At 35.2% G+C, this 13,153-nt stretch overlaps 1 protein-coding gene across 6 annotated transcripts in view; it reads right to left on the bottom strand.

Annotated features, from left to right (window-relative positions):
• ADGRB3 (adhesion G protein-coupled receptor B3) overlaps window positions 1–13,153 on the bottom strand; it is an 880,860-nt gene that overhangs the window by 603,929 nt on the left and 263,778 nt on the right. The gene's annotated exons all lie outside the window — the stretch shown is intronic.

Here is a 13,153-nt window from a genome sequence, read left to right as displayed (position 1 = left end):
GAAACACTTGCATGTGTCAGTGTTGAATTTTCTCTGACATTTACCTATCCAACACCCAAATGTAATCAAATTCTTGTGCAAACATGCTAACAATAAATTTTCCTGTCTGCGATATTTAGCAATGTCTGGAAATAAAGATTGACAATGGTACCATAGCATGCGTACCAACTGTAATATACCTGGAATCATAATTTAAAAGCAAATGAGAAAGTTAGACTTCTGTTACATATCATTAAACAAGATTTATGTTTTAATATAAATATTATTCTATGGCTATGGATATTATATTTTTGATATTTTTAATCTCTAAGAAATGAGTAAGCACATTAGCTTAAAGGGATTCTATAAGGTATTTTAAAACCCTTCAGTCACTTACCTGAATCCAGCGCCAATGTCCCTCGGTGCTGGGTCATGCTCCGCCCATGCTCCTCCCCCACCGATGTCAGCCGGCAGTGGAGACTTAGTGCGCATGTGGGGCAATGGTCGTGCTGACATTAGAATTTCCCCATAGGAAAGCATTCATCAGTGCTTTCCTATGGGGAAAATCTGAAGCTGGAGGTCCACATGCACAGCGTGAACAGACTTACATCGCAGCACTATAAGGATGGCATTTTATTCAACCAATTTTCGTATATAGCTATTTTCTTAATTTGAGTAATATGGTTATTGGAGAAATGTTTCTCCATATTAAGTTGAGTTTTGATTTGAGTAAGAATATGATATTTTTGAAAAGGCTTACATCGCAGCACTAAGTGCAAAAGGGACACAGCACCCAGACCACTTCAATGAGCTGAAGTGCTCTTGGTGCCTACAGTGTCCCTTTAACCCCCTAAGGACACATGACATGTGTGACATGTCATGATTCCCTTTTATTCCAGAAGTTTGGTCCTTAACCCCTTAAGGACACATGACATGTGTGACATGTCATGATTCCCTTCTATTCCAGAAGTATGGTCCTTAAGGGGTTAAGGGGTTAAAAGGGCTACCAGTTGAGATCTTGCAATTATAGGGCTTGTTTACAACCTTGTCACTACTTTTTACTAGCCAGCTGTCGCTTTCTAAAATGACTCTCACTACTCTAAGTGACTAGTAGCTGGTTAACTGCTGCAAAAATATAATGGTAGTAATAAAGAGTTACAAGAGGCATCTACTGAAAGCCATTTGCTAAGCAGCAGAGAATCTGTCAATACTCATTACCAGCTGCTACCAACCCCAAAACAGATACCAACATCCTTTATCCTGGTGTAAAGAGGCTAATAACAGCAAAATGAATATACAAATTCCAACCCATGCTATACTGGTCAGCTGACAACTAGTCTGTCACTAGTGACCTCATAGGGTGAAGTGCATATGCTCAACTGTATGTTCCTGTGCTTTCACAGCAATCTCTTAATATGTGAGTGGTTAGTATCTGTAGCAGCAACAAGCATTAGCAAAATTTTGCATGAACATGGTGGTAAACCTGGGGGCAATTTGTAGCTTGCACAAACTACTGGCTATAGCCGATGGGAACAGTTTATGTTAACTATTTTCTAACGAGATTGCAAATAAGCTCATGGTTAGAAAGTCTTATGGTGTTTAGGACTACACTAATGGTTAGGTTTAGAAATTCACTTAAACCAGTGGCCTAATAGTCAGAGTTACATATAGGGGTTAAATGATATTTAGGGCTATTGTGTCCTTATTTTAGTGTTAGAAAATTATTCCAGGTTTTAACCCTAATGAAAGTTGTTCGAAATAAGTACACACAAAATCACTGTTTCGCTTATCTTCTATGAAGGTTTTAAGTAAATAAACAAATAATTTGGAGGCAATATTAACCCCTTAAGGACAGAACTTCTGGAAAAAAGGGAATATTTCTGTCATGTGTCCTTTAAGGGTTAATGAAAATATGATAAACCTTTTACTTGTGAACTCAGAAAAGCAATATATGTATATCTATTTTTATATATTTTATATTTTATTTTGTATTTATTTATGTAAGTGAATAAAATCTAAATGTTTTAAGCGACTTAAGAAACTTTGGAATCTCCAGAATGACTATTTTGCTACATCTGTTTTTAATCCTCATGCACCAACCCACATATTCAATGGGAGTCTCAGTAAATGTTGTTCCAGTCAACATTTCATGAAAGTTGTTGTTTTCAAACTTATAATCACTCAACAGAAGACATTAATTACAGCATGTTTGCACCAAAAAGTCATAATAAAGAACTTACATCAGACAAATCCAAATTTAAAGCAATTATATTATCAGAGCCCCTGCAAGAGACATCCAAATCGTATGCATTCCTATATGATAAGCATTCTGTACATCAACCATACATTTGTCCTATTGATCTAGTGCCAGGGGCAAAGATACCTGTTAAGAGAATGTATTGTTTTTCGAAACTTGAACTAAAAGTCTTGCAAGATTGTATTGCATACAGAAAATTCTTGACAAAGAATCCATGTGTCCTTTGACTTATCCTTCCTTCTTGTCAATATATTTTGCAGAAGAGAGATAGATCAGACAATATATTGGCTACAGCTTATTAAATACAGCAAATGTTTTAAGCAGATACTGTACCATTCATCCTAAAGTGGAATACAGTTGAAATATTAGAATACCTATGTTTATATCACTTTCGTCTCTCTTTTATGAAATAGCAGTCATTTAGGCCTGTGCACAAAAGAAAATTGGTTTAGACCAAACCATTTCAGCCATATACAAACACAAAGATAAAGCACCGCGCTTACAGCAGCAGTAACTTAGTATCCAACAGCTTAAAATACATAGTAAAAACAAAGTGAACGTTACCTGCGCTCTGGCCTAAATCCCCATGTGCATTTAAACAAAATGGAGGCTCTTTAGTTTTATTCCAATGGCCATTACCCCTTCCTGTCTCACTGGAGATTCTTGGCTGATATCAGCATATCTAATGGCTAGTGTAGGAACTCACCTATTGAGGCTTGCCTTGACGTGGCTGGTGAGCTTATATATTCAAATGGCCATTGGAATAAAACTAAAGAGCCTCCATTTTGTTTAAATGCACATGGGGATTTAGGCCAGAGCGCAGGTAAAGTTCTCTTCATTTCAGCCATATGTCTGTCTAGCTCGGCAGAATTTCGGCAATGGAAAATTGAAACAGACAATGAATCAGATGAACCAAATGGACATGAAAATGGGCCAATCAGTGTATTACAAAATGTATACATAATATAAATATACAATGAAAAAAGTACACTGATTGGAGAATTTATTTTATTTTTTATACTGTCGCTCCTATTTTCCCCTCATAGTTTTGTTAAATATATCATAAATAAATTAATGTATGTAAATATATATTTGTTTTTCCTGTGTCACCTTGTTCCCCTCTAATGTTCACTTTTCACATAAATAAAATTAACATTTAGCAGCTGCGCCTAGTTATCATATTTTTTTCCCATTAATCATCTCTTTTTTTGGTGATACGGGCAGTATTCATAATCAAAAAAGAAACCAAAAACAAGCATGTTTAGCCATTTTATGTTTAGTTTGGTTAGTGACTTGGGTACAATTTGGATCAGAGTTTGAGTATTAGAAAGATCATAGACTGGCCCAAATTTGAAGATCTGTGGTTCAGAATAGAACAAATCTCCAAGTCTTAATACAGAGAATAATGATCACAACTAAAAATTGTAGCCCACAGTACATGCAGTTCAATTCATGTAGGTAGAATGAACAACAAACAAGACAGATGGATGCACAGACAAATGAAAAGATGGATAGACAGACTATGTATTATTCCTATTTTAGATGATTGCTTTTTTAACTTGGTAACTTCCCCATTACCACAAATGGCATAGACTTTGTAGAGGCTGTATGCCAAAAGTCCATTTGGTTACACTCATTCTGACTAGTCTACTCTTATAGCTATTTCTTCTAGAAAGACACTGCTGGATTTCCATTCTGGCATAGCTTTGAGTATGGAGATGCATATCTTGACACACAACTCTACAGACAGACAGACAGACAGACAGACAGACAGACAGACAGACAGACAGACAGATAGATAGATAGATAGATAGATAGATAGAGGTTCTTCAAGCTTTTTTATTCCTAGCTTTATTTGGGGCAGTAACTGCTAATGTTAAATTGTTAAATGAAAAAGTTATTCAAGCAATATGTCAAGGGGAAATTAATTATTACAAAATCCATATGTAGGTTCCTTAGACTAACAACTACAGCAGTAAAGGTTTTAAGCTCCTGCTGTAAGATATTTGATCTTTATGATTTCCTGTTCCCATTTGGAAAACAAAGTAGCTCAAACTAGTAACTGATTTCATGAACAGAAATATCTAACAAAATGGATCTTTAAGGATAGGATGTGAAGCCAGTTTATGCTATAGCAGTATTCTAATCAAGATTGTGAACGAGTTGGCTAATAAACCAATACAACACAATAGACAAGGGACAGTATTTCAGATATGTGTGGAGTTAAATCTGTACATTGTAAGATTAGGTGTGCTGAGTGCAAATTATCCCAGCACTCTTTGCCAATGAGTGCAATGAAGGTTGGAAATTACGTGTTAATTTTATATCACTAATACAGCCCAGATTTGAGCAGTTCCTAGGCACTAAAAAGACTCTTGGTTTTTTATCAAATCGTTCTGTAACAGTTTGATAGTAAAACAGAGACAAGCTATGGCAAGCTAAAGTCATTATATTACTTGTCCTTTTAAAATGTACATTTTTGTTTAAAACTTCCATTATGTTAAAAGAAAAAAAAAAAGTACTAGGCAAAATTAAATAATTACCATTTTAGTTTCCTATGTGTTGTCATGTTGCACTTTTTCTTAATATTGGGACAACAGAGAGGCAAATTAATATTACACAGAGTAGTCAATGAGGGCCAACAGTGTGAACATGACACAGAAAGTACATTTTTCTTAGGAGTTAATTATTTTAAAGAGATGTATCTGGCTTTTCTTTTCTCTAAATAAGAAAATCCCACCACTTTGATAATATCCATTTCCAGATTTCTGCAGATGTCACTGCAGAGGCCAAAAATGTTGTCATTTTATAACCTAATTTTTAAATAATGTGATTAAAAATAATGCAGTGTATTCCATAGTAGCCCTGCACAGAAAATGTGAAAATGTTGGTAAATATACCATTTGTAAGGCATTTATTTCTAAGGGCAAAAATATAATGTTCTCCTTTGCATGATGTATTTCTCATCTCAGTTAAGATTTTCTACCTTTTGTTTAAAAGAAAAAAAAAATCAAAGTAATTATTCAACTAAAAGCCCTCGTTTATATTACGGTGTAAAATTTATTGCCCAGTTTAAAAGAAAAAAGGTCAAAGGTTTTCATTCTAGAAAAATGAACTGCGAAAATAAAAATGATTGTAAATATTTTTCTTTTGCCATTCTGTATTGTTTTTTCATGTTAAACAGAACAAAAATGTAAACCTTATATTCATTATTCGGAAATGTAGTTACAGCATATATTTATCTGTTTACTGTTGAAGTCGGTACATTTATTTTCTATTTTCATACACAATTAAACATACTGAAGACAAATGTTAAACAATGATTTCCCTAAACAAGGCACAGCTCACAGCTTAGCTGTTGAAAACCAAAGTTATTGCAATTCCAAACTGTCTTATTCCTACAGTTGATGTAAGTAGATGAGACTGGAAGCACTCACAAGAAAAGAATGTGATCTGCCCAAGGATTTCCCTGAGGCATAAACAATGCTTGGGAAGGTAAGCAAGTCTGTGTTAAAAATAAAAACCTGATATATGTGACTTATTAGGCTACAAAGACAACATTATAAACCCATGGGGTGAAAGATAGATATTTATAATTTACTTACCTCTGAATCAATAATTTATGTTAATCAACACCTAAAATGTTAAATATTTTATGACAAGCAGATGAGGTGCAACAGAAAGTGATCGGTAGCATTACACTAGAGACATTGCCGACATGTAGTCAATTTTATCAGCACCAATGATTATGCAATGCATCACATGGGGATATGCACAACGGAACATGTTTTTGTGTAAAGAATGTGCATTGAAATCCATCACACATATCTTGTGCAATGTATTTTATTAAAATATGTACCCAAAAAGGATTTTCCACAAAAAAAAAAGAAAAATAACATGTAGATTTTTTTAACCCCTAAAGGACCAAACTTCTGGAATAAAAGGGAATCATGACATGTCATATGTCCTTAAGGGGTTAAATGTCTAATTTATTGAACAGTGAATTAAGATAACCAACAAACAAATTAATAAAACAATATAACTAAACTAGAAGTATAGTAGGGCTGAAAACCAGCTTAAAATCGGCTTTTGTATTTTTATCTTAATCAGCCCATCTAGTCTGCCTAATTTTCTAGATACTTTTAATTAGTCCCTGGCCTTTTCTTAGGTCTAGGATAGCCTTAAGCCTATCCCACGCATGCTTAAACTCCCTCACTGTGTTAACCTCTACCACTTCAGCTGGAAGGCTATTCCATGCATCCACTACCCTCTCTGTAAAGTAATACTTTCTGAAATTATTTTTAAACCGTTGCCCCTCTAATTTAAGACTATGTCCTCTTGTTGTGGTAGTTTTTATTCTTTTAAATATAGTCTCCTCCTTTACTGTGTTGAGCCCTTTATGTATTTAACCCCTTAAGGACACATGACATGTGTGACATGTCATGATTCCCTTTTATTCCAGAAGTTTGGTCCTTAAGGGGTTAAATGTTTATATCATATCCCCCCTGTCTCATCTTTCCTCCAAGCTATACATGTTAAGATCCTTTAACCTTTCCTGGTAAGTTTTATCCTGCAATCCATGAACCAGTTTAGTAGACCTTTTCTGAACTCTCTCTAAAGTATCAATATCCCTCTGAAGACACGGTCTCCAGCACTGCATACAATACTCCAAGTGAGGTCTCACCAGTGTTCTGTAGAATGGCATGAGCACATCTCTCCTTCTACAGCTAATACCTCTTACTATACAAACAAGCATTCTGCTAGCATTTCCTGCTGCTCTATTCCATTGTCTGCCTACCCTTAAGTCATCAGAAATAATTACCCCTAAATCCCTTTCCTCAGTTGTTGTGGTTAGTAGGGTATCAAATATTTTATACTCTGCCCTTGGGTTTTTACTTCCCCAAGATGCATTATCTTTCACTTATCCACATTAAGTGTCAGTTGCCACAGCTGACCATTTTTCTAATTTATCTAAATCAATTGCCATTTGGCTTATCCCTCCTGGAACATTAACCCTGTTCCAAATTTTAGTATCTTCAGCAAAAATACATACCTTACCATCAAGACCTTCTGCAATATCACTAATAAAAATATTAAAGAAAATGGGTCCAAACTGTGGAACAGTGTGAAAAGCCTTACTGAAATCTAGGTAAGCAATGTCTACTGCCCCACCCTGATCTATTAGTTTAGTTACCCAATCAAAAAAAAAAAACAATAGGCTTAGTTTGGCATGGTCTCCCTGAAGTAAACCCATGTTGTCTCTGATCTTGAAATCCAGGTGATTTTAGATGTTCAACAATCCTAGCCTTTAACATAGTTTCCATCACTTTCCCCATAACTGAAGTAAGGATTACTGGCCTATACTTGCCAGACTCCTCCCTACTACCTTTCTTGTGAATGGGTACAACATTAGCTAATTTCAAATCTTTTGGGACTACTCCTGTCAACAATGATTGGCTAAATAAATCCATTAATGATTTTGCTGAGCAAGTGAATCGTTGATGAAACATGAATATCATGGATTTTCAATATAAAGTGCAGTACTCAACTGGGTCCATTTCTCCATACCTCCAATCTCCATGTATGCACATGTATCAGGGGATCCTAAACCTTTGAATATTACAGTAGATTTGAATCATTTTGCAATCTCTTAATGTGAAACTATAATTCATGTCTTTGTGATAGAAATATTATGATGGTGGGAATGGCTTAAAGTTCTTCTTATTTGCAAAAAAAAAAAGTCACTTACATGAGCAGTTAATCCCTACATCAATTCATATACATGTTTCATGTTCATATTCTATCAAATGGCAAAAGTTTCCATGAGATTCTCTATAAAAAGGCAAAAGTCACACATCCATTTAATCTTCAATCTCTTCCAAAATAGGTGATATTTTTGCATTTCTCTCACTTGCCAAACTAATTGTAATATTTTAAGCCTCGTGTATTTTACTGCAAAGTGAATGATGTACATCTTTGGACACTTTTCTGACAATGATTTCCATGTATAGTTAACAAACTGACATTGCTAAAGCTGAAGGTGAACTACTGCCTGTGATACCTGTGATAAAAACCCTGGATTGGGGTATCCAGTTAAGTTTAAAATAAAGGGATTTTACACTAACTACTATCACATGCTACTCTGGTTATAGTGTTTAGATCGACCCTTTTACAGCACCAAATTAATAAAAAGCTTATTTTTATAAAATGTTCCCACTTTGCTTGTGTATGTCAACTTTTTTACACTTAAGCAACTTAGCAGCTTAAAGGGACACTGTAGTCACCTGAACAACTTTAGCTTAATGAAGCAGTTTTGGTGTATAGAACATGCCCCTGCAGCCTCACTGCTCAATACTTTGCCATTTAGGAGTTAACTCCCTTTGTTTATGAACCCTAGTCACACCTCCCTGCATGTGACTTGCACAGCCTTCCATAAATACTTCCTGTAAAGAGAGCCCTATTTAGGCTTTCTTTATTGCAAGTTCTGTTTAATTAAGATTTTCTTATCCCCTGCTATGTTAATAGCTTGCTAGACCCTGCAAGAGCCTCCTATATGTGATTAAAGTTCAATTTAGAGATTGAGATACAATTATTTAAGGTAAATTACATCTGTTTGAAAGTTAAACCAGTTTTTTTTTTAATGCAGGCTCTCTCAATCATAGCCAGGGGAGGCGTGGCTAGGGCTTCATAAACAGAAACAAAGTGATGTAACTCCTAAATGACAGTGAATTGAGCAGTGAAATTGCAGGGGAATGATCTATACACTAAAACTGCTTTATTTAGCTAAAGTAATTTAGGTTCCTTTAATTATAATGCATAATACCATATCTTTAAAAAGCAGAACAATGTAAAACCTATTTTATATGTGGGGGGATTTGTCTCATTTCATGCCATAGTTTCATAACAAAACTTTGCTAACTTTAAAAAAAAAAACAAAAAAAAACGAATTACTATGCAATACTAAGATCTATGAGAAACACAAGCTAAATTGAACGAGCCACTGCTAAGCTTACAAAAACACAGATCACATGAAATGCTACAACAATTGCATATGTAGTTAAAACAAATGCAGAAAAAAATCCTTACCCAGTGCATGTTGGATCGGGTAGTTGTTCTCTTCAATAAGTCATATATACCATCATAATATGAATGTTCTGAATTTTGGGAACATTTTGATTCAAGTCAAAAATCCAGCATAAAGGCTGGATTAAAATATTGATTATTTGCTTTCTATTTTTTCTTTAATATATTGATAAAGCAGAGGTTCAAAGAATAGAATGAATAAAAGGATGAACAAAAAGGTTAGTTAGTTAGTTAGTTAGGGATAGGGTAAGTGTTGGTTTAGTTAGGGTAAACTTAGGAAACAGACAGATGTAGTGATAGGTAAAGGTTTAGGTCAGTGGTAACCTCATCACTGACAAAGCTTGACATATAGAGAGTTCCCCACCAGTAGGCATTCTTTACCTTCTGTATAATCATTACCTCGATTCAGTCTCCAACCATAGATCACAGAACAATCCAGAATATTCACCATTTTCCCGCTCTAGTCCTGCTTTTGGCTCTTTTCCTACTTAAGTAGTTTACATTCTCTTCCCCAGTCTGACTCACTAATGCTCCCAATCTAAATCAGCCAACTGCAAAGTTCTTTCCATTTCAAGTCCCAAAGAGCTTCAAATTAAGTTGGGCAGTGAAATTGTAGATATGTGATGTTAGACCCTTTAAGACTATGAGGAAAAAATGTATTAGTTTCATTGAGTAATATGATGCACATAATATGTTTAAAAACATATTTAATAAGCAAGGTTATTGTTATTTTAGAATAAGAGCACTGATGCATTCATTTGCATTTGTAAAAATGAAGAAAGAAAAATTATGGCGTGACATTTTGTATATTATACAAATGAAATACCTCAAAATGGTCACTGGGATTGAGATTGACATAAGTCATATGGGGCGTTGGTGTTATATGTGTCAAATAGAAATAGAAATACTCACCAATAAAAAATGTAATATATACCATATCACACAAAAATGCATTGACCGTTTTATCTGTATGTCTTAAGTTCTCTAAAAAAAAAAAAACTCCTGTTGAATTACGTTAATGGTGTAAAATGACTCCAAGTCTACCTCATACAATGTTTTTTTGTTTTGTTTTTTTCCATTCTTTATTTTTGCAGTGCATTAAAAGACAGACAAGTTTTGTGGGCATTACCACATGAGTAGATATAACAGGAACATTTAAAAAAAAAAAATACAATACAAAAAATACAATATATGTTTTTTAAAATAATAAACGAGTGGAAAACAAGATGAGCACTACAGGTAGTAGTAGCTTAAGCTGTAGATTCTAGCCTGTATTGTGTACTGGCGCCATTTATATTTTAAAGCAGCTATGCAATGCTTGAACAAGTTAAGTAATATAGACAGGAATAATCATATCCAACGACAACTGTACTACAGTGCACACTGCAGGAACATAAAATAAGATAATGGTAAAATAACCTATCTCAATTTAAATAGTCACCAAGTTTTAAGATTTCTTCAAATGAATAGAAATTACATTTTGACAAGAGTAGACTTTTTGAACAATGGAAGATGTACTTTTCTCCCAAGTGTATGATTTGTTTTTAGAAAGCCATCAATGCATTAAACTAAATTGTTTCGATGCTAGGATCTGGTCAGCTACATCATATTGTAATGCTAACTTGCATACAAATATTTGATTCACTATAAATTTATAAAAACAGAAAACTTAAAACCCTATTCCATTTAAAGTATGTGTCATAAACATACAGCACAATGTACTTCTAAAAGCCATTATTTTCTTGATTATTTAAAATTGGTACGTTTCAACAACTTGGGAGCCATTGTATGAGGTAGAAAATAATGGACTTTAAAATCCATTATTTGATCATTTAAGAATACGTTTGAGTGTAAGTCTTGAAGCTTGAAATGAGAGATTCCTGTATGAAAAATAAAGAAAAAGTCAAGTATCCATGAATGCAGAGTACTTTGAAATCATGGTATGTGTTGTATTGTAAATTATACAAATATAGGTAGCTGTGATATAACAGCTCTGGGGAGACAGATTTCAAGTCAAACAGAGCATAATAAGATGATTTTATGCATGTTCAGTAACACAAATGGAAAATCATCCTGCAACTTCATGAGTGGTGTTGCAGCTAAGGAGCTATCTTGGGTTCTGAAGACTGTGCCATGTTTAAAATGCAATAAAAATGGTAAACCTTAAACTACCAGATTGGTATTAAGTATTGTTCTTTAGAATAAATAGCGTACATTTCTAGGAACTTTACCCTAAAACAGGCAACTAACACCAGAAATAACAAATATTAGATAAGTTATATAAAAAGTCATTAAAAAAAATCAACATATTTTTTTAAATGGTTACAATTACATTAACCCAGTGGTTCTCAAACTGTGTGCCGCGGCACCCTGCGGTGCTGCAACAGACAAACAGGGGTGCTGCGAAATGTTTCCCCAGTGCTATGATTATGGCGCCGGGAAACACAACTGCTGAGCAGGGGCCGGTCGGGTGCAGCGGTTCTCTAAGACCGCGACTGGGCCCCTGTAATGTCAGCCGGCTGGGAGGAAGTGACAGCCTGTCACTTCCTCCCAGTGTAATGCAGAGAGACAGCGTGGGATTGAGAGGAGGCAGCCGGAGCATGAGTGGAGAGGAGCAGTCCAGAGTTGCTCTAGACCCATCACACACAGCAGCCAGCAGGACTCCAAGCCACCCTTCTGGACATACAATGTAAGCTAACAGGAGAAGCGAAGAGGCTGAGAAGGGTATGACAAGAGATGTCCACCCTATCGTCAGTCCCTATACCCCAGGATAGGCATGTTCATAATCATGGCTTCAAAAATTGCCAGTATAGAACATAAATGAAATATGAAAATAATAAATTTTATTGCTCCCTTCTAGGGAAGATAATAAACACACAAAATAATAAATGTGTATATACATGAAAAAAGTGTAATAGAAAATATAAAATAGAAATCGTCTGTAGCATGACACACCTTGTTATCACAAAAATGAGTGACACAATCAGAAGCGGGTAACTGTCGATGTGTATGTGACCGTTACCCGATAATTATCACTATAGTTGTAGGTGTAGAGACTAGAGCTTCTGTATAGCCGCACACTTTAAATTACAGAGATAAAATGAACATCTGTGTGGCTAAACAGGCTTAAATGGTGAGAGCGTCACGGAGACCTTGTTATTTATCACTAAAGTAGCAAAAAAGAGGCTATTCGTACGTGACAGTCACCAAAATGAGTGACACAATCTAAGCGGATAAATGTCAATGTGTATGTAATCGTGACAATTACCCAATATACATCACTAGATTAGCAGGTATAAAGACTGGAGCTTTTGTATAGCCACACACTCTTAGATTGCCGGGATATAGTGAAAACATCTGTGTGGCTGAACAAGCTTTCAGTGTATAAATAGTGAGAACGTAACGATAAGCTTGCTATTCTGTCACAACAGTAGCAAAAAAAGGTAGCTATTCGTACGCAACAGTCACAACCCGCATAAAAGGTAAACAATATGCGGTCAAGGTGATTAGCTAAATATAGAATATGGCAGATCTAACCTATGGCCCGATAGCAGTAGAAACGGAGCCGAAAACGGCACACAAGCTACTCCTGTGTCAGTGCCTGTACAGGCAGATTTCTAGTCTGAATCAGATTCTAGATTGAGTGGTCCCGGGAAACATGCAGAGTACTCGTCTATTCTGATACTAGTGCTTTACATTCCAGATAGATTACTGTTCTAGTCTGGTCTAATTCTGGACTGAGTGATCTGATTTTACCCGGTAGATTACTACTCTAATCTGAACTGGTTCTGGACCAAGTGGTCTCCTAAAGTACCCAGACTTCTAGTCTAAAGT

This window comes from Pelobates fuscus, chromosome 2 (assembly GCF_036172605.1).
Source record: "Pelobates fuscus isolate aPelFus1 chromosome 2, aPelFus1.pri, whole genome shotgun sequence".
Lineage (NCBI taxonomy): Eukaryota > Metazoa > Chordata > Amphibia > Anura > Pelobatidae > Pelobates > Pelobates fuscus.
The sequence above is the reverse complement of the archived record's forward strand: the minus strand, read 5'-3'. Positions and strand labels throughout refer to the sequence as shown.